Genomic DNA, 18,448 nt, shown 5'->3' with positions numbered 1-18,448 from the left:
TCTGTTACCACACCTGCTCCCATAGACCTTGAGCTGTGTTACAAGACATGCAGTCCAAGCTTAGTCCTTGTTAGAGGATTTTTTGTTTACGGAGTCAATGTGTCACGGGGAAGACGTTCAACAACCAACAGAAGTGACTTGTTGTGACGCAGTGCGGCAACCTCAGCAACTCGATAAGGAGTTTGTCTGTACGACCCAGACAGTCTAGACAGATTCGGGTTGTCACTGTACTTCCTCGCTTGCCCATGATTGACAGTTCACAGGCTGTGCAGCAGTACCATGATCTTGTGTCCGGCTCCGTCAGACGACTGGCTTTTAAGAGCTCCCACAAGTCGTCGCTGTCTGGAGATTTTCAAATGGACTATGGATCTGACCAAGGAACTGGGCCTCCTGGTCAATTTTGAGGAGTCTCAGCTCGTCCCATCCCAGACCATTGTCTCCTTGGGTATGGATCTTCAGAGTCGAGCTTTTCGGACTTTTCCGTCGGCCCCAAGGATCTTCCAAGCCCTAGAATGCATCCAGAGCATGCTGAGAAGGAACCGATGCTCAGTCAGGTAGTGGATGAGTCTAACAGGGACACTTTCATCGCTGGCCCTGTTCATCGTGTTAGGGAGACTCCACCTCCCCCCCCTTCAGTATCATCTAGCTGCTCACTGGATAAAGGACATGACGCTAGAGACGGTCTCAGTTCCTGTTTCCGAAGAGAGGAGGTCTTCTCTCGCGTGGTGTAAGAACAGCTTTCTTCTCAAGGAAGTCTACCTTTGGCTGTTCAGAAACACGACCGCCGTCTCCTCTCGGACGCATCAGACACGGGCTGGGGTGCGACTTTGGACGGACAAGAATGCTCGGGAACATGGAATCAGGAGCAAAGGACACTTCACATCAATTGCAAGGAGTTGTTGGCGGTTATTCTGGCCTTGATAAACTTCAAGTCCCTCCAGCTTAACAAAGTGGTGGAGGTGGACTCTGACAACACCACAGCCCTGGCTTACATCTTCAAGCAGGGAGGGACTCTTTCGTGGAAGTTGTTCTAGATCGCAAGGGACCTACTCATCTGGTCTAAAGATCGAAAGCTAACTGGTAACGAGGTTCATTCAGGGCGGTATGAATGTCATGGCAGATCACCTCAGACGGAAGGGTCAGGTCATCCCCACAGAGTGGACCCTTCTCAAGACTGTTTGCAGCAGACTTTGGGCCCTGTGGGGTCAGCCAACCATAGATCTGTTCACTACCTCGATAACCTAGAGACTCCTGTTGTATTGTTCTCCGATTCCAGACCCAGCAGCAGTTCACGTGGATGCTTTTCTGCTGGATTGGTTCCATCTCGACCTGTATGCATTCCCGCCGTTCAAGATTGTCAACAGGGTACTTCAGAAGTTCTCCTCTCACAAAGGGACACGGCTGACGTTGGTTGGCTCCGCTCTGGCCCGCGAGAGAATGGTTCTTAGAGGTACTGCAATGGCTGGTCGACATTCCCAGGACTCTTCCTCTAAGAGTGAACCTTCTAAGTCTACCTCACGTAAAGAAGGTACACCCAATCCTCCACGCTCTTCGTCTGACTGCCTTCAGACTTTCGAAAGACTCTCAAGAGCTAGGGGCATTTCGAAGGAGGCAGCCAGAGCGATTGCCAAAGCAAGGAGAACATCCACTCTCAGAATCTATCAGTCTATAGGGGAAGTCTTCCGTAGCTGGTACAAGACCAATGCAGTTTCCTCAACCAGTACCACTGTAACCCAGATTGCTGACTTCCTGTTATATCTAAGGAAAGTAAGATCCCTTTCAGCTCCTACGATCAAGGGTTACAGAAGTATGTTGGCAGCGGTTTTCCGCCACAGAGGCTTGGATCTTTCCACCAACAAAGATCTACAGGACCTCCCTAGGTCTTTTGAGACCTCAAAGGAACGTCGGTTGTCCACTCCAGGCTGGAATCTAGACGTGGTCCTAAGGTTCCTTATGTCATCAAGATTTGAACCTCTCCAATCAGCCTCTTTTTAGGACCTCACATTAAAAACTCTTTTCCTCGTGTGCTTGACAACAGCTAAAAGAGTAAGTGAGATCCACGCCTTCAGCAGGATCATTGTTTTCACATCTGAAACGGCTACATGTTCCTTGCAGCTCGGTTTTTGCTAAACGAGCTTCCTTCACGTCCTTGGCCTAAGTCGTTCGAGATCCCAAGCCTGTCCAACTTGGTGGGGAATGATCTGAAGAGAGTACTTTGCCCAGTTAGAGCTCTTAGGTACTATCTAAAAAGGTCTTAACCTTTACAAGGACAATCAGAAGCCTTATAGTGTGCTATCAAGAAACCTTCTTTTCCAAGTTCTAAGAACTCAGTTTCTTACTTTTCAGGCTTCTGATTAGAGAAACACATTCTCATCTGAAGGAAGAAGACCTTGCTTTGCTGAAGGTAAGGACACATGAAGTGGGAGCTGTGGCTACTTCAGTGGCCTTCAAACAGAGCCATTCTCTGCAGAGTGTTATGGATGCAACCTATTGGAGAAGCAAGTCAGTGTTCGCATCATTCTATCTCAAAGATGTCCAGTCTCTTTACGAGTACTGCTACACCCTGGGACCATTCGTAGCAACGAATGCAGTAGTAGGCGAGGGCTCAGCCACTACATTCCCATAATCCCATAACCTTTTAACCTTTCTCTTGAATACTTTTTATGGGTTGTACGGTCGGCTAACAAGCCTTCCACATCCTTGTTGATTTGGCGGGTGGTCAATTCTTTCTTGAGAAGCGCCGAGGTTAAAGGTTGTGATGAGGTCCTTTAGTATGGGTTGCAGCCCTGTATACTTTAGCACCTTTGAGTTGATTCAGCCTCCCAAGAGGAACGCTGCGCTCAGTAAGGAAGACGATCTTATTAAAGGCAGAGTAACGGTTCAAGTCGACTTCCTTACCAGGTACTTATTATTTCATTGTTATTGTGGATAACTGATTATATGAAATACGGGATACTTAGCTATCCTTTAATCTTGTACACTGGTTTTCACCCACCCCCCTGGGTGTGAATCAGCTACATGATTATCGGGTAAGTTTAATATTGAAAAATGTTATTTTTATTAGTAAAATAAATTTTTGAATATACTTACCCGATAATCATGATTTAATCGACCCTCCCTTCCTCCCCATAGAGAACCAGTGGACCGAGGAATAATTGAGGAGGTGTCAACAAGAAGTACTTGAGTACCTGGCCACAGGTGGCGCTGGTAAGTACACCCCCTTCTAGTATTGTGATAGCTGGCGTATCCCTCCATAGAATTCTGTCGGGCAACGGAGTTGACAGCTACATGATTATCGGGTCAGTATATTCAAAAATTTATTTTACTAATAAAAATAACATTTTATGTATTTCTGACCATGATTATTGGAGCAAACCACCTGTTCATGAGTTTTTGGACCTCCTTATATAAAAACAATTATGGGGGACATCAGTGGGAAACAGGTTTTTTTTTGTGTGGGAAAATGCCAAAAACAAGCGATTTGCTGAAATAGTAATAGTCAGAAATAGAAAACAAACTCTTGATAACTCATTGAAAAAATATATGGTTCATGTAAGTGGATGAAAATTGTTCCATCACTATATAGAAACCAACACTATTTATAGGGGATATTTTCGGTGAAGCTGAAAAACGAGCCATTAGACTTTTAGCGAGAGTTAACCATCCACTTGCTAGTTAGCGGAGGGTGTGGGGGTTTAGTAGTTATCCCACTCGCTCACACACCTGGGCTGTGAACCCACTTTGCTTTTGGCTTGGGTGGTGCACGGTCGTTGCCGCTCTTCCCCCCTCACCATTATTGATTTGCCATTAGTGACTAATTGCTTTTTTATCTTTTTCTTGTCAGTGTGTGTGCTCTATCCTTGGCTGTCCTCATGTGGACTTGTCTAGGACCTGAGGGCCGCTCATGTAGGATGTTCATGTAGGATGTTCATGTCGTCCGTTTCCACGGACCCGCATCTGCTGTGCACTGCCTGCCTTGGGCGATGTTGTGATCAGGACAACACCTGATCTGAATGTAGGGACTGGTCTGCCTCCCAGTGGGAGAAGTATGGGCGCTGGCATAAGAAGTCCAAGAGGGATTCTTTGTCTTTGGGGTCTTCCTTGAAGTTGAAGAAACCTAGGACTTCTTCTTTGATCTCCCAACCTCTTCCTGAAGCTCTTATTTGTTCGGTTTCCCCGGGGAACGATTGAACTGAAGCGCAGCCCAATTAACTCCAGGCCAACCTCGGTGGGTCACGAGGGAAGGTGCTGCTTCCCCTAGTGAAGTGGCCCCGCCCCCTCCCCTTGAGTGAGACTTGCTTTTTATCTGATGTTTTTCAGGTGTGGCATCTCTGTGTTTGACCGGTCCCCTGTTGAAGAAAGCGCTGTTTGAACTTCAACTCGATGCGGAGAGGAAGCGAACACCAACTTCCTCAGAGGTGGAGCCCTTGTTGTTGCTGAGTGTGGCTCTATGAGATCCTGAGGTTTCGTCCGCCATGTCCACTGAAGATTCCCGCCCTGCCTCTTATTCCACCACTACCGCCATTGCTGAAGACTGCCCTCCCCCCTCTTGCTGAGCCGACTCTTCCATCGGAGATAGAGCAAAGTCCAAGGTAGGTCTCTCCTGCAGGTGGGCATCTCACTCGCCCTAGAGTGAGATCCTCCCTAGAGACCCCAATCTAGAGGTCTTCTAGACATCTTCCTGTTCCTGCTGAATAGTCCTTCCCTTCGGAAGATCTTCGCTACTCTCAACGAGCTCCTAGAGTGCGTGGCCTTCCTCGATGCTTCAAATGTTCTCCTTCTCCTCCGGCTAAGAGACTTCTCTTTAGTTCTCCCAAAGACTTGCGATCTCCTCCTTCACCCGTCAGACGATCTCCCTCGGAGGATCGTCACTTGTCAGTACCTCTCCGCTCGTCCACTCCTCGTTACTCGTCACCTCAACCGCAGACGTCTTCCAAAGACTGTCACTCTTCACTTCATGACAAATCTCATCAGACCCACCGACAGTCCTCTGGTTCCTGACCTTCGACTGTTTTATTGGATTCTCTCCGGACTCGCCGTTTGCCAGCCCCGAGGCGTTTGCCTGTCTATCGACACTCTTCTATTTCTCATCACTAGACAGCTGTTCATGGTCCGTCAGCTGCCATAGATTCTCAAAGCTCTCCGACCGCTCGGCGATCTCCTCCAGTCCACTGTTCGTCAACTGTTCATAGTCCTACAGTTACTCGTCACTCGTCTGTGACTCATCGTTCGCTGGCTGTCCATCCTTCACCTGCTGCTCGTCATTCTCCAGCAGCTTGTCGTTCGCCAACAACTCGCCATTACCAACTTCGAGACGTTTGGCAGTTTCTCGTCGTTCGCCAGCTTCTCGGTGTTCGCTAGCTTCTTGCCTTTCGCCAATGGCCCGTTATTCGCCAGCTGTTCTTAGTTCTCCTGTGGCTTGTTGTTTGCCAGTACCTTTACATTCTCCAGCCCTTCGTCATTCGCCACTCTGTAGGTGATCTCCTCCAGATAGAAAGCAGTCTTCCTGACACACTCCTTTGAACTTCTCGTCGCTCATCAGGTCATCAGCACTCAACAACCCGCCGTTCGCCAACTCCTCGTAGGGATTCTCCTTCTCATTTGCCGGCATGTAAGCACTTGTCGTCAGGCGTAGATTGCCATTCTCCTACTCTAGACCGTAAGTCTTGTGTTTCTTATAGGTCGACTCGCAAACACCACTCCCCAGCCTCTCCTTCAGAAGGAACCAGCATTTAAAGACCCTAGACAGGTAAGCTGCCCTGTTCTGTTCCCCCTCAAAGAGGAACCATCGTCTGCCTATTCACACTGCTCGCCCGTGCAATCGTCAGTTGATCCAGTTAGGAACCTTCAGCATCGATTACCTGAATGAGTCTGTCGGCCAGCGCCATAGTGTGTAAGGAACCTAGGTTCAACACCCTGGTCAGAGCAGTTCGCCAGGTGTTTGTGGGAGGTGTCCCACCACTACAGTCCACCAGTATGCCAAGAATTTCTTTGGAGAAGTCATCTTCGCCTCCGCTCTGGCTGACCCCAGACGTAAGTTTATGGTCCCCCCCCCTCCTCAGGTCCCCCCATCATCTTCCATCTCTCCTCTTAGGAGGAAACGAGGAGTAGCTGAACCACAGGATTCCTCTCTTATCAAACTGACGCCTTTACAGACATCAATGCGGAGGGTGAGCATCGTTGTCCCCACTTCTCTGCTGGTAGGCATCCCCCAGCTACTCCCGAGCCAAGATTCTCCCTCTCTCAGTTTCTGGCAGGGTTTTTCTGCCCCTCCTTTATCAATGTAGTTCCCTCGAAGCAGCGACCGGTTTCCAGACCTTTACGGGAGGACGTCGCTCCCTCAGCAAGTGAGGGACGTAAAGAAGAGCGTGCAAGACCTTCACTCCTGGAGGAATTCTTCCCGCACCGTAAGGAGAAGAAGGATGCCAAGACTGCCCCCAAGACTTCAGCAAGGACATCAAGGCCTTTGCAAGAAGGACCCAAATGATCTTCTCCAAACCCTGCAGGGTCATCAGCAAGTGATGCCCATTGTGCAAGGGATGACCTCGACCCACCCAGAGAGGAGAACTCGTAGGTGGATGATTCCGATGATGATGAGGAGCATGTCCCAAGAGTTGCTTGTCCAAATCTATTGGAGGCAGAGCAGAAGGAGTCCAAGTACACCTTCTGGCAGGTCTTGTCCTGCATGAGGATCATTAATGGGTTGGCCCCTCAGGAAGGCAAAGACATAGTCCTCAACCATGTGTACGGCACCCAGAAGCCCTCCAAGACCGGTGCAGCCTTGCCCTGGTCTAAGGGTCTGACGAGCGCCTGTCGGAAGGTGTTCTCACAGATCATTGGCTCCTCTAGCTCCCTCCGGGCAGGCTCTTCCTCTAAACTTCTTCCATCGCCATTCATGCAGCAGAGGAAGTACTACTGTATTACGAGGTCTCCAATGAGCCCCTTCATGCCCTGCCTCTCGATCAATTCCTAGAGCCCCTTACCAGAAGGATCTCCTTCGAGACTATCAGGACTTCAAGTCTTGTTCTCGCCACTGGAGATTCTTAACCAGGAGAAAGTGGTGAAGTACGCCCTGCAAGCTACTTCGTGGCTGGACCTCTGATTAGGATCAGTGGCACACCTCATAAGGACCGAGGAAGGACTGGTCCAAGGAGACCTCGAGGAAGGCGATGGAGACCTTTCTATCACTGGGAACTTGAACCATTGAGTTCCTTTCCCACCAAGTTGTGAACTTGTGGGCAAATACGATTCTTCGGCGAAGGGACTTGATAATAGAAAGATTCCATTGTCAGGTCCCACAGAAGGAAGTAACGAGACTGAGAAACTCGACTCTGGATGGTTCCTCTCTATTCAGGCCGGAAGACATCGAGCAGGCTGTGGAGAGATGGAGGAAGTCCAACCAGAACTCCCTCCTATATTGGGCTCTGACATCTCATCCCTATAGACCACCTCCTCCGCAGAAGAAACAACAGACAAAGCCGCTGACAAATAGGACAGCAACTACGACAACAAGTAAGGTGTAGAATTAGCCCTGTCCAGCCAAAGACCGAAAGGGTTCCAAGTCCTCATGTAGAGGTAAGAATTCTAGGGGGAGCAGCCGAAGCCGCATCTGCTAGGGCGGGTAATCCTCCCACTTGTCCACCAGGTAGGGGTATGCCTGTATCTCCGCTGGCAGAGGTGACTGCAGCTCAGGGCCGAATCCTGGGCAGTCTCCGTGATTCTTTCACGGTATCAAGTCCCGTTCACTCAATGTCCCTCCATTGACCAAGGATCCTGTTCCATCAAGCTCTTATGTGAAGGACTTCACAATGGAGTTGGTCCTCTGAGCCAAAGTCCTGACCATGTTGGAGAAGGGCTCTCTCCAGGAGACTCTTGACGACTCCCCAGGCTTCTTTAGTTGACTCTCTCTTGTAAAAAAGGCGTCTGGAGGCTGGAGACCAGTCATCGACCTGTCAGCTCTGAACAAGTTTGTCAAGGAAACTCCGCTCTGCGTGGAGACGGCAGACACGGTCAGATGAGCGGTAAGACCATATGACTTCATGTGTATGCTGGATGGACCTAAAAAACAGATACTTCCAGATCCCAATTCATCCCCCTTCAAGGAATTACATATCTAAAGATCATTCTAGACAACAGGAAATTCCAGTTTTAAGGTGCTGTGCTTCGGTCTTTTCACAGCACCTCAGGTCTTCACGAGAGTTTTCGCCCTAGTGTCATCTTCGGCTCACAGAATCGGCATCCGTCTCTTGAGATATCTGGACGACTGGCTGATTCTAGCCGACCCGTTGGCTACCCTTCTTCAACACCGAGACAAACTGGAGTTTTTAAACATTTAAACTTACCCGCTGGTTATATATAATAGTTTTATTCTTCTGTCCGACAGAAATTCAAAACTCGCAACAATCGCACAGATATTCCAGGTATACACTAGCGCCACCACGGAGTTAGGTCAAACCATCCCTCCTAGTATCAGAATTTCTATGGCCATAGGTCTCTAGAGGGGAGGAAGGGGTGGATTTTAAGTTATATAACCAGCGGGTAAGTATGTTCAAAAATTTATTTTATTATGAAAATATAATTTTGCCAAGATCTGGACATTATGGTAAATCTTGTGAAGTCGTCACTGCTTATGGTAAATATTGGGAAGTCGTCACTGCTTCCCTCTCAACGACTGGTATACCGTACTTGGGTATGATCATCGATACCAATCAACAAAAATCTTCCCATCAGACGACAGGGTAGTAGGGGTGAGGAAAGTAGGAAGACCATTCCTCAGGCAAGAAGAACTCCCAGCCCAGAGGTGGTTGTGTCACCTCTTGCACCTATAGTCCATTTCTTTTAGCGATGCATATTTGCACCGACTCGCGGCTGTGCCCTTTTAGCTCGGAAAATTTTCCTGGTCGCTGATTGGTTAGAATTATCTTGTCCAACCAATCAGCGATCCGGAAACTTTTCCTAGCTAAAAGGGCACCACTGCGAGTCGGTGCAAATATGCATCGCTTAAAGAAATGGACTATAGCATCGTTGGTTTGTCTAGTTCCGAATGGCCGCCTCAGGATCCGATCTCTCCAATGGCGGCTAAAGCCCAGCTGGGTTCAGTCCAACATTTCCTCAGACATTCTAGTTCCTTTAGGACTGGAAGAGCAAATGGACCTCAGATGGTGGGTGGCAGATGGGAATCTCCGCAGGGGTGTTGACCTTTTCGTCCTCAACCTGGACTTGATGCTTTTCTCAGATGCATCAAAAGAAGGGTGGGGTGCCCACATGTTGCACCACACAGCATCAGGTCTATGGTCAGAGTCCGAAGGGTACCAACACATAAATCTCTTAGAGATGAAGGCAGCCTTTTTAGCCCTCTAACAGTTCCAGCAGTTCCTGGCGGGCCACTCAGTGGTGTTGATGAGCGACAACACCACGGTAATGGCATACATCAATAAACAAGATGGTACCTTTTTGCAGCCCCTATCCCATCTGGCAGTAGAGTTACTGAGATGGGCAGAAGACAACTCGGTGACCCTATCAATACGCTTCATTCAGGGCAAAAGGAATGTGCTTGTAGACAACCTGATCAGGGTGACTCAAATAGTGGGCTCCGAGTGGTCTTTGAATCATCTAGTAGCCAACAAAGTCCTGAATTTGTTGGGTTCCCCGACCATAAACTTGTTCGTGGCCTCCCTAAATTTCAGGCTCCAGCTTTACTGTTCCCCAGGCTCTTTGGCAAGATGCATTCCAACAACGGTGGGACAACATCGATGTTTATGCCTTTCCCCAATCTGTCTGATGAAAAGAGTACTCAACAAGACACCTGGGCATCCATCAATCTCTCGAGGGCCCTCATAGCTCTGCTATGGCATTAACCAGAATGGTTCCTGGGCCTTCTGCAACTCCCTCTATGACACAATCTACTCAAACAGCCACATGCCAACATCTTCCATATAGCCGTAGCTTCGCTATGACTTCACTTCTGGAGACTATCCAGCACCTCCTCACTTGGAGAGGATTTTTGCAACAAGTTGAAAAACAGATGGCTGAACATTTGCAATGACCATCAGCATCAGTTTTCCAGGCTAAGTGGACTGTCGTCTGTGGATGGTGCCGTGGAAGGGGTATCTCTCCCCTCGATGCTTCTATTCCAACAATAGCGGAGTTCCTTGTGCACCTTCGCAAGGAAATGCTCCTCTCAGTTTCGGAAGTAAAAGGTTACTGCTCAGCCTTGAATCTGGCCTTTAAGCTAAAAGGAGTAGATATTTCTTCTTTATTGGAACTTTCTCTCCAAATACAAAGTTATGAGCTTCCTGTTCCCAGTCGGAAGTTAGACCTTCTCCTTAGAACATGGTTCGGGTTCTTCAGTCTCTGAAGGGTCCCCCCTGCAAGCCATTACGCCAGACAACAGATCGCCCCCTTACTCTGAAGACGGTGTTCCTACTCGCTATGGGTTTAGCCAAAAGAGTTAGTGAACTTCTTGGTCTTTCCTATGACATCGCCCATTTAAAGGGATGGGGGAGGTAATTCTCAGCTTTGTACCTGAGTTATTACAAAGAATCAAAATCCGTGGGTTACGGAACCTAGATTCGATTCCTTCTAGATTGGTAGTCTCTGTACTGTAACCGATGACCCAGATCAACTGTTACTATGCCTAGTAAGGAGTTTGAGTTATTACCTCAAAAGGACATCTGCAGCTCGCCCCAGAATGTCGCACTTTGTCAGCATGGGGAAGGTCAAGAGAAGGATCACAAAGGACACCATCTCTGCTTGGATTTGTAAGGTCATTGACCTGGCCCTGAATCCTCCTCCAACATGTTGACTTAGAGCTCATGACATCAGGGGCATTGCAATGTCCCTGTCGTTCAAACAAAACTACTTTGTGGCACAGGTACTTTGAAGCAAGCGTGTGGAAGCATCAGATGACCTTCACTGCCCACTACCTGCAAGATGTAACTCACAGGAACATGGAAACTTTTTCCATTGGCACTGTGGTGGCTGCACAACAAGTGGTTTAACACAAGCTCCTTGATAGACAAGTAGCAGAGGGTTGTTTTCCTTTTCTTTTTCGGATGTAACTGCTGTTGAGGACTTCTAAGATGTGGGTTTGTCATGGCATCGAAGGGCACTCTTGCAATAACTTAATGTCAGCGCAAGAAACGGATCCTCATTCCCTTTGTCGTGGGAGTAGATGACACTCATATACCGAGGTGTCTCCTTGCGTAGAGTGTCTGGAGTGGCCATCCTCCTAGTGGGAGTGGTTCAGTAGGTAACGGAAGAAGAAGTGATTCTTCTGCCTCAGGGTCATCTTCGAGGTCGAAGAAGTCCCGACTTGTTACTCCAGCGTTTCATCCACCTCCCACTGACTCTAGTCCCATTGACTCGTGGGTAACCCTCAGGTACAGAGGGCCCTGTTTCTTTCCCTAGTGAAGAAGCAGTGTCTACCGCCAAATGGAAGTCTTTCTTGTTTGAAGCTATGTGTCAACTTTGGCTTTGGGGATTTTGAGTCCACCCCCCGTAAGGAACAGCTGTTGTAGGTGCTGAAGTTACGGACACAGTGGGAGCGCACATCTGCCTCTGCAGGGGTTGACCATGGCCTTCCCCCCCAGAGTCTCTCCGGAGTGTGTTGTGCCCTTAGCTGAAGTGTCCTCTGCAACTTCTCAGCCACCTAATGAGTTGCTTGTAGGGTCTCCTCAGAGTGATCAAGGTAGCTGATCTTGCTCAGCAAGCTGGGTGCACTCGTAGACCTGAGCTTGCTCAGCATGCGGGGCACACTTGGCAACCTGAGCTTGCTCAGAGCGCTGAGTTCCCTCAGCATGAGAAACGCATTCACGCTGCTCCTCCACCTTACGAGGAAATTTGCCCTTCTTTCCGTTGCAAAAGGCTTCCTCTCTTGAGGGGTACCCCCTTGAGTTCCTTGTAAGCAGGCATTAAACTCACGTCCAGCTCTAGCTCTCTGGAACACTCAGATGGTGATGCCCACCAACCGTTTGCTGTCGCCACTTCTCACCACCGTGCTCCTAGAACGCAACGAGTCTCGTGAGATATGACCCTTTGTGGTTTATGCCCCAGGGCTCTGCTCCCTATGAGATAGAGTCCGCACGTTCTGATGTTCTCGAGTGATGCAGTACGTGTTCGCACCAACCCCTCCCCAGGATGAAATGTTAACCCTCTCAACTACATGTTGACCCAGAAGACAAACCTGTGGTTGTGCACAAACCCGCCCTGGTGCCCATACATTGCAGGCCAAGTTCTCAAAGAATTGGAGCGTGATGTTAGTATTGGAGTTCTTGAACGGATCAGTCCAAACACACCTGTCACATGGTGCTCCATGATGGTTGTCTCAGCTGAAACTGATGGAAGCCCCAGACACACAGTCGACTTACAGCCAAAGAACCATCATGCTGTACAACAGACCCACCATATCCCTAGTCCACTCCATCTTGCTGATCGAATCCTTCAGAACACTATAAAGTGTATTACATATGCATGGGACGGATATTACTCGGTACCAATCTGTGAAGAGGACAGACACATCACCACCTTCATCACCCTATGGGGTAGATTCCGGTACATGGTCAAAGGTCTTAGTTTTTAGAAAATACTTTGACTGTAAACTTCTCATAAGCAAATCCATTCCCTAGAAGAGAACATTTTATACTTATGCCAATTTATCCGATTGGTGACGAAGAAATACAAACTTTTTCATCTTACAAAGGAAGGAGAAAATCTCGATTACGAACGTTTCTCCAACCGAGTTCCGGACACGACTATAAATCGGGCTATGCCCGTATGTTTGTCCAGCTCCCCGGTCTCTGTTACTGGTCCGTAGTTGGACTTATGCACATATTACCCATTCAACAATAGATTGAAGATACTGTATGTCTCAATCTTTTCCTTTGGAAGTAGTTGGGTGCGTTAGGTAGTTACCGACCGGTCTCTTGTCCAAAACAAAAAGTGATCTCTAAAGAGATTCGCTGTAGTAACATAAGCAATACTGGCTACCTGGTTTACCGATCTGTATCATACTTACTATGCCAACCCCCATTAGATTTATGGCAGTTGGAGGGAGGACAGGATCCATCCCTCTTCATAGCAGAAGTGTGCAAACTGTTGCATGTCTTGACATCAACTTGAGATATTTTCTTGCTACGCAATCTCTCAACCCGTCGGGACGAACCAAGGAGCGTTGACTTTCACTTGGGAGTCTAGGTCGCTTGTTCCGCTCAAGGGAAGTTACTAGCCCTTAGGGGAGGAGAACAACAGTCACGATCCCAAGGGTATTGTTGACCACCCTATAGGGTAATTAGTTGACCAGGTAGCTTAGTGCCCTTTCCCATTTTCTGATGATCGGAGGGGGAAAAATCTTTCCTCTAGGGTCCATAGATGCCTCAAGTCCAAGTGGAATCAAACAAGTGATTCCCCTGACATCCTGGTTTAACTAACGTCAGAGGAACTGACGAACCTTAAATAGTGGGTGGCAGACGAGAACCTCCGCAAAGAAGTCAATCTTCTCGTCCCCCCACCCCCCTCTGAAACTGATGCTCTTTTTGGATGCATCAAAAAGAAGTGGGGGCTGCCTATATGCCGCACCTAACCATCTGTGTCCTTTGGGCAGAATCAGAAAGGTACCAGCATATAAATCTCTTAGAGAACCATCTAATAGTAGAAATACTCAAATGGACAGAAGACAGCTCGATGTCAATTTTCTGCTCGCTTTATTCTGGGCAACAGGAATGTGCTTGCAGATAATATGAGCCAAGAGACTCAGGTAGTGGGCTCCGAGCGGTCTTTGAATCATCTAGTAGCCATCAAAGTCCTGACTTTGTAGGGTTCCCCGACTGTGGACCTGTTTGCAACGGCCCTGAACTTCAGGCTCTCCATATACTGCTCCCCAGTCCTGGATCCCCAGGCTCTCTGGCAAGATACATTCCAACAAGAGAGGGCCAACACAGATGTGTATGCATTTCCACATTCTGTCTGATGAGATAGTCCTCAACCAAGTCAGGAAAAGCAAGAACTTATCAATGACGCTAATAGCTCTGCTATGGCATCACGCAGAATGGTTTCCGGACCATTTGCAGCTTCTGACATAGCTTACAAGGGAACTCTCTCTGCAACACGATCTACTCAAGCAGCCATATGCCAATATCTTCCACAAAGCCGTCGCTTCACTTCGACTTTACACCTGGAGACTGTCAAGCACCCCCTCTCTTAGAGAGGCTTTTCACAGTGAGTTGTTAAAAAGGATGTCTAGACACCTCAGATGCTCTTCATCGTCGGTCTACCAGGCGAAATGGTCTGTTTTTTGTGGCTAGTGTCGCGGAAGGGGTATCACTCCCATCAATGCCTTTATTCCAACAATAGCGGAGTTCCTTGTGCACTTTTGGGAAGAAAAGCTTCTCTCGGTTTTGGCAGTAAAAGGGTACCGATCAGCCATAGGCCTAGGCTTTAAACTGAGGGGTGTAGATTTTCTTCTTCGTGGAACTTGATCTCCTCATACGAAGTTATGAGATGACTTGCCCCAAGTCGGAGGTTAGCCCTCCTTGGATCCTGGTTCGAGTCCTTCAGTCTCTGAAGGTAGCTCCCCACAAACCATTACGCCAGGCAACAGATCCCCACCTTATTCTAAAGACAGTGTTCCTACTCGCTTTGACTTTGGCCAAAAGTGTCGGTGAGCTGCATAGTCTATCAGACAAAATCTCCCATTAAAGGGTGTTGGGAGAGGTAATTCTTAGCTTCGTCCCTGAGTTCATTGCTAAGACTAAAAAATCTGGGGGTAGGGGATCCTAAACTCGGACCCTTCAGGATTGAGTCTTTATTCTGTAACCAAAGACCCAGACGAACTGGTACTTTGCCCAGTGAGGAGTCTGAGAGGATACTTAAAAGAACAGGAGCAGCTCGCCCCCATGTGTCAGCACTTTGTCAGCACGGGGAAGGTCAAGAGGAGGGTCATAAGAAATACAATTTCTTCTTGGATCCGCAAGGTCATTGAGTTTGCGCTTAATCCCGATCCTCTGCCTCAAAAGCGACCCAGAGCTCATGACGACAGGGGCATTGGAATGTCCCTGTCATTCGAGAAAAACTACTCTGTGGCGCAGGTACTACAAGTGGCCGTGTGGAAGCATCAGACGACCTTCACCGTCCACTATCTGCAAGACATAACCCATAGGAACATGGATACATTTTCCATTGGTTCTGTGGTGGCTGCACAACAAGTGGTCTAAAATACCTCAAGCTCCTTGATGTAAAAGTAGCAGAGGGTTGAGGGCTGAGGTTACCCAGGTTAGTCTGGGGTGAAGGAGTAGAATGACTGGCTTCTTTCTCTCCTTCACCTTCTCCCCCTGTGGAATCAGCTCTGCGGTACTCGGCACAGCTGACATCACCTCTCTGCAGGTAAGATCCACTTCCTTTGTGTAACCTAAGTATAGGAATAATACTTGTTGCGCCCCCAATACCCCTTGCAAAGGAGGCTATTGGGTAAAGTCTCAGTACTCTCAGATTTCTATGACTCCAGATCCTATTTACCAAGACCAGACACATTGCTAGTATCATAAATACAGCCTCTGCAGGCCGCCAATTGTGCACAGGACAACTATTTTAGCAAGGGCATGGTTCCTACTACCTTTAGTCTGATACCGAAGGAAAGAGAAAACCCTGGTCAAATGCCAAAGCCAGTTGATGAGGATTTCCTCCCTCCTAAGAAGTAAGTCATCCCCATAAATAGCGAATGGCTTGTATTTGTGTTGGAACAGATGACAAATTTGAAAGTAATTTGTATTTTTCCTAACATACAAACCTGGATCTATTTATACAAATTGGCCCACCAGCCCTGTCCCCCAAGAAGTACTGCCTGAAAGCAAAGTGGGTGCTCAGCCCAGGTGTGTGAATGAGCGGGCTCGCCGGCTACAACCCCATCCCTCCCGCTAATTAGCAGTTGGGGTGGTTATCCCTCGCTAAAATTATCATGGCTCATCTTCCAGCTTCGCCGAAAGTATATCCCTATAAATAGCTCCAGGTTTGTATGTTAGGAAAAAAATACAAATTACTTTCAAATTTACCATATCGAGAGAGAGAGAGAGAGAGAGAGAGAGAGAGAGAGAGAGAGAGAGAGAGAGAGAGAGAGAGAGAGAGAGAGAGTTTAATAGTTTTGCTGTATAGTTATAGCATTTTACATCATCATTTTATATTATGAAATGTTACATAAACAAATTATACTATATGCATTTAGAGGTTCTTGATATTTGTGTGTAACGTTTTGACCAAGTCGTCTCTATCTTGAACTTTTAATTATATACTTCTTCATTCATCATCTACTTTACGCTTCACTGAACGTTTAGTGAACTAATCTCTTGGGGAGTGCAAAGAGCATGCCCAAACCATCCCCATCTACCCTTCACCATGATCTCTTCCACATATGGCACTCGAGTAATCTCTCATATAGTTTCATTTCTAATTCTGTCCTGCCATTCAACTCCCAATATCCTTCTGAGGGCTTTGTTGTCAAATCTACAAAATCTATTGGAGATTGTTTCCTTGTGATACCATGACTCATGTCCATATAGTAACACCGATCTCACTAAACTGATATATAGCCTGATTTTTATATGTAAATTCAAGTGATTTGATTTCCAAATTTTACTTACCGGAGCCATTGTCTGATTTGCTTTTTTCAATCTTTGACTAGATTTTAATTCTAAAGAGATCATAGTTCTTAGATACTTATATGATTCTACCTCATTAATCCTTTCTCCTTCCAATGATACTCCATCTTTTATTGGGTTCTCCATTCTCATCATCTCTGTCTTTCTTATATTTATCTTGAGTCCAACCTCAGATGATATTTCATGCATTCCAGTGGGCAAGCATTGAAAATCTTGTGGAGTTCTGCTAATAAGTATAGCATCATCAGCATACTCTAGGTCTTCTAATTGTCTATTACAAATCCAGTCAAATCCTTCTACTCCATCTCTGACTGTTCTAGACATTACAAAATCAATGAGGGGGATAAACAACATAGGTGACAACACATTCCCTTGGAGTACTCCACTGTTCTCTGGAAGTCCATTTGATAGGACTCCATTAACTTTGCACTTTCTATGCTCATGAACAGACTTAATCAAATTTACCTATTTAAGAGGAATTCCATAATAAGGCAGGACCTCCTCAAAATTGGCCAGTGCACAGTATCAAAGGCTTTTTCATAGTCCACAAATACCATCAAAATTTGATTTCTATATTCAATGCATTGCTGTACGTCTCAAAATGAAAATTTGGTTAGTACAACTTTTAACTTTTCTAAATCCTTCTTGTTCATCTCTCAGCTTTTCATCAGTCTTTTTCTCCAGTCTCTTTAGAATAATCATACAATATATTTTCATAACAACTGACGTAAGTGTGATGCCTCTGTAATTAGTGCAATCAGCCAGGTCTCCTTTTTTGCCATTTTCACCAATACTCCTAACTCCCATTCTTCAGGTTTTGCCTCTTCATGCTACATTCTACAAAATAATCTTGTAAGTATTCTGGGAGTCACTTCATTTTTGGCCAGTATCATCTCAGCAGTTATTCCATCGTATCCAGGGGGTTTCATCTCTGAGTTTTTTTAATGATAGCTTCGACTTCAAACACACTGAATTCATTCATGGGCACATCAAGGTCTTCATCAGCTTCAGATATATCAATCAAATTATTCCCTTCATATCCTATTCATAACTTCACTAAGATGTTCCATCCATTTTTGCCTTTCTTCATTTTCTGTTGTAATAACAGATCCATCTCTCTTTTTAATGGGTACATACTACGTCTTCTTTGCCCTAGTTTTGATTTCATTATTAATTTTACGAGCGATTCTTACACCATAGCCACTCCCTAAATTCATAGCTTTGTCAGCCTCATCTGCTTTACTGTCTGAATATTTTTTCCAGTCATTCCTAGCTTTTCTTTTGACCTCACTATCAATACTGGAATACTTAGTATGCTCTACCTTGTAATTTTCCTTACTTCCTCGAAAACTTTCAACAATAAAGTTCTGTCTTTGGCTCCTTTTTATAGTATCCCAAGTATCATTTGATATCCATTGTTTTCTCCTTGTAACTGCATATCCCAAAACTTCACTACCAATTTACTGATATATGTTCTTAATAACGCATCATTCTTCATTAATTGTTTGTTCTTCTTCCCTTAAAGTCTCGAAGACAGCAAATGGGTTCCTACATTCAATTGCAAATGTTTCATTGTGCTCTTCTTCTAGAAGCTTAGTTGTATCAAACATAGGTATTCTATTTCTGTTGGGTGCTTTCAGTTTTAATTTCAGTGTGGCAATGAGGAGCTAGTGATCACTACCAATATTTGCTCCTCTATAGCTTCTTAAATTGTTCAGAGTCCTCCTTCTCGGTTTATTAATGGCAATGTTATCCATTTGATTTTTGTAATTGCCACATGGTGAAGTCCATGTATATTTGTG

At 46.5% G+C, this 18,448-nt stretch overlaps 1 pseudogene; it reads right to left on the bottom strand.

The window, feature by feature from the left end:
• LOC137618463 (zinc finger MYM-type protein 1-like) overlaps positions 1-18,448 on the bottom strand; it is a 37,725-nt pseudogene that overhangs the window by 18,727 nt on the left and 550 nt on the right.

Source organism: Palaemon carinicauda, chromosome 24 (genome assembly GCF_036898095.1).
Source record: "Palaemon carinicauda isolate YSFRI2023 chromosome 24, ASM3689809v2, whole genome shotgun sequence".
In the NCBI taxonomy this organism is placed as follows: domain Eukaryota; kingdom Metazoa; phylum Arthropoda; class Malacostraca; order Decapoda; family Palaemonidae; genus Palaemon; species Palaemon carinicauda.
This window is presented reverse-complemented; position numbering and strand designations above follow the sequence as displayed.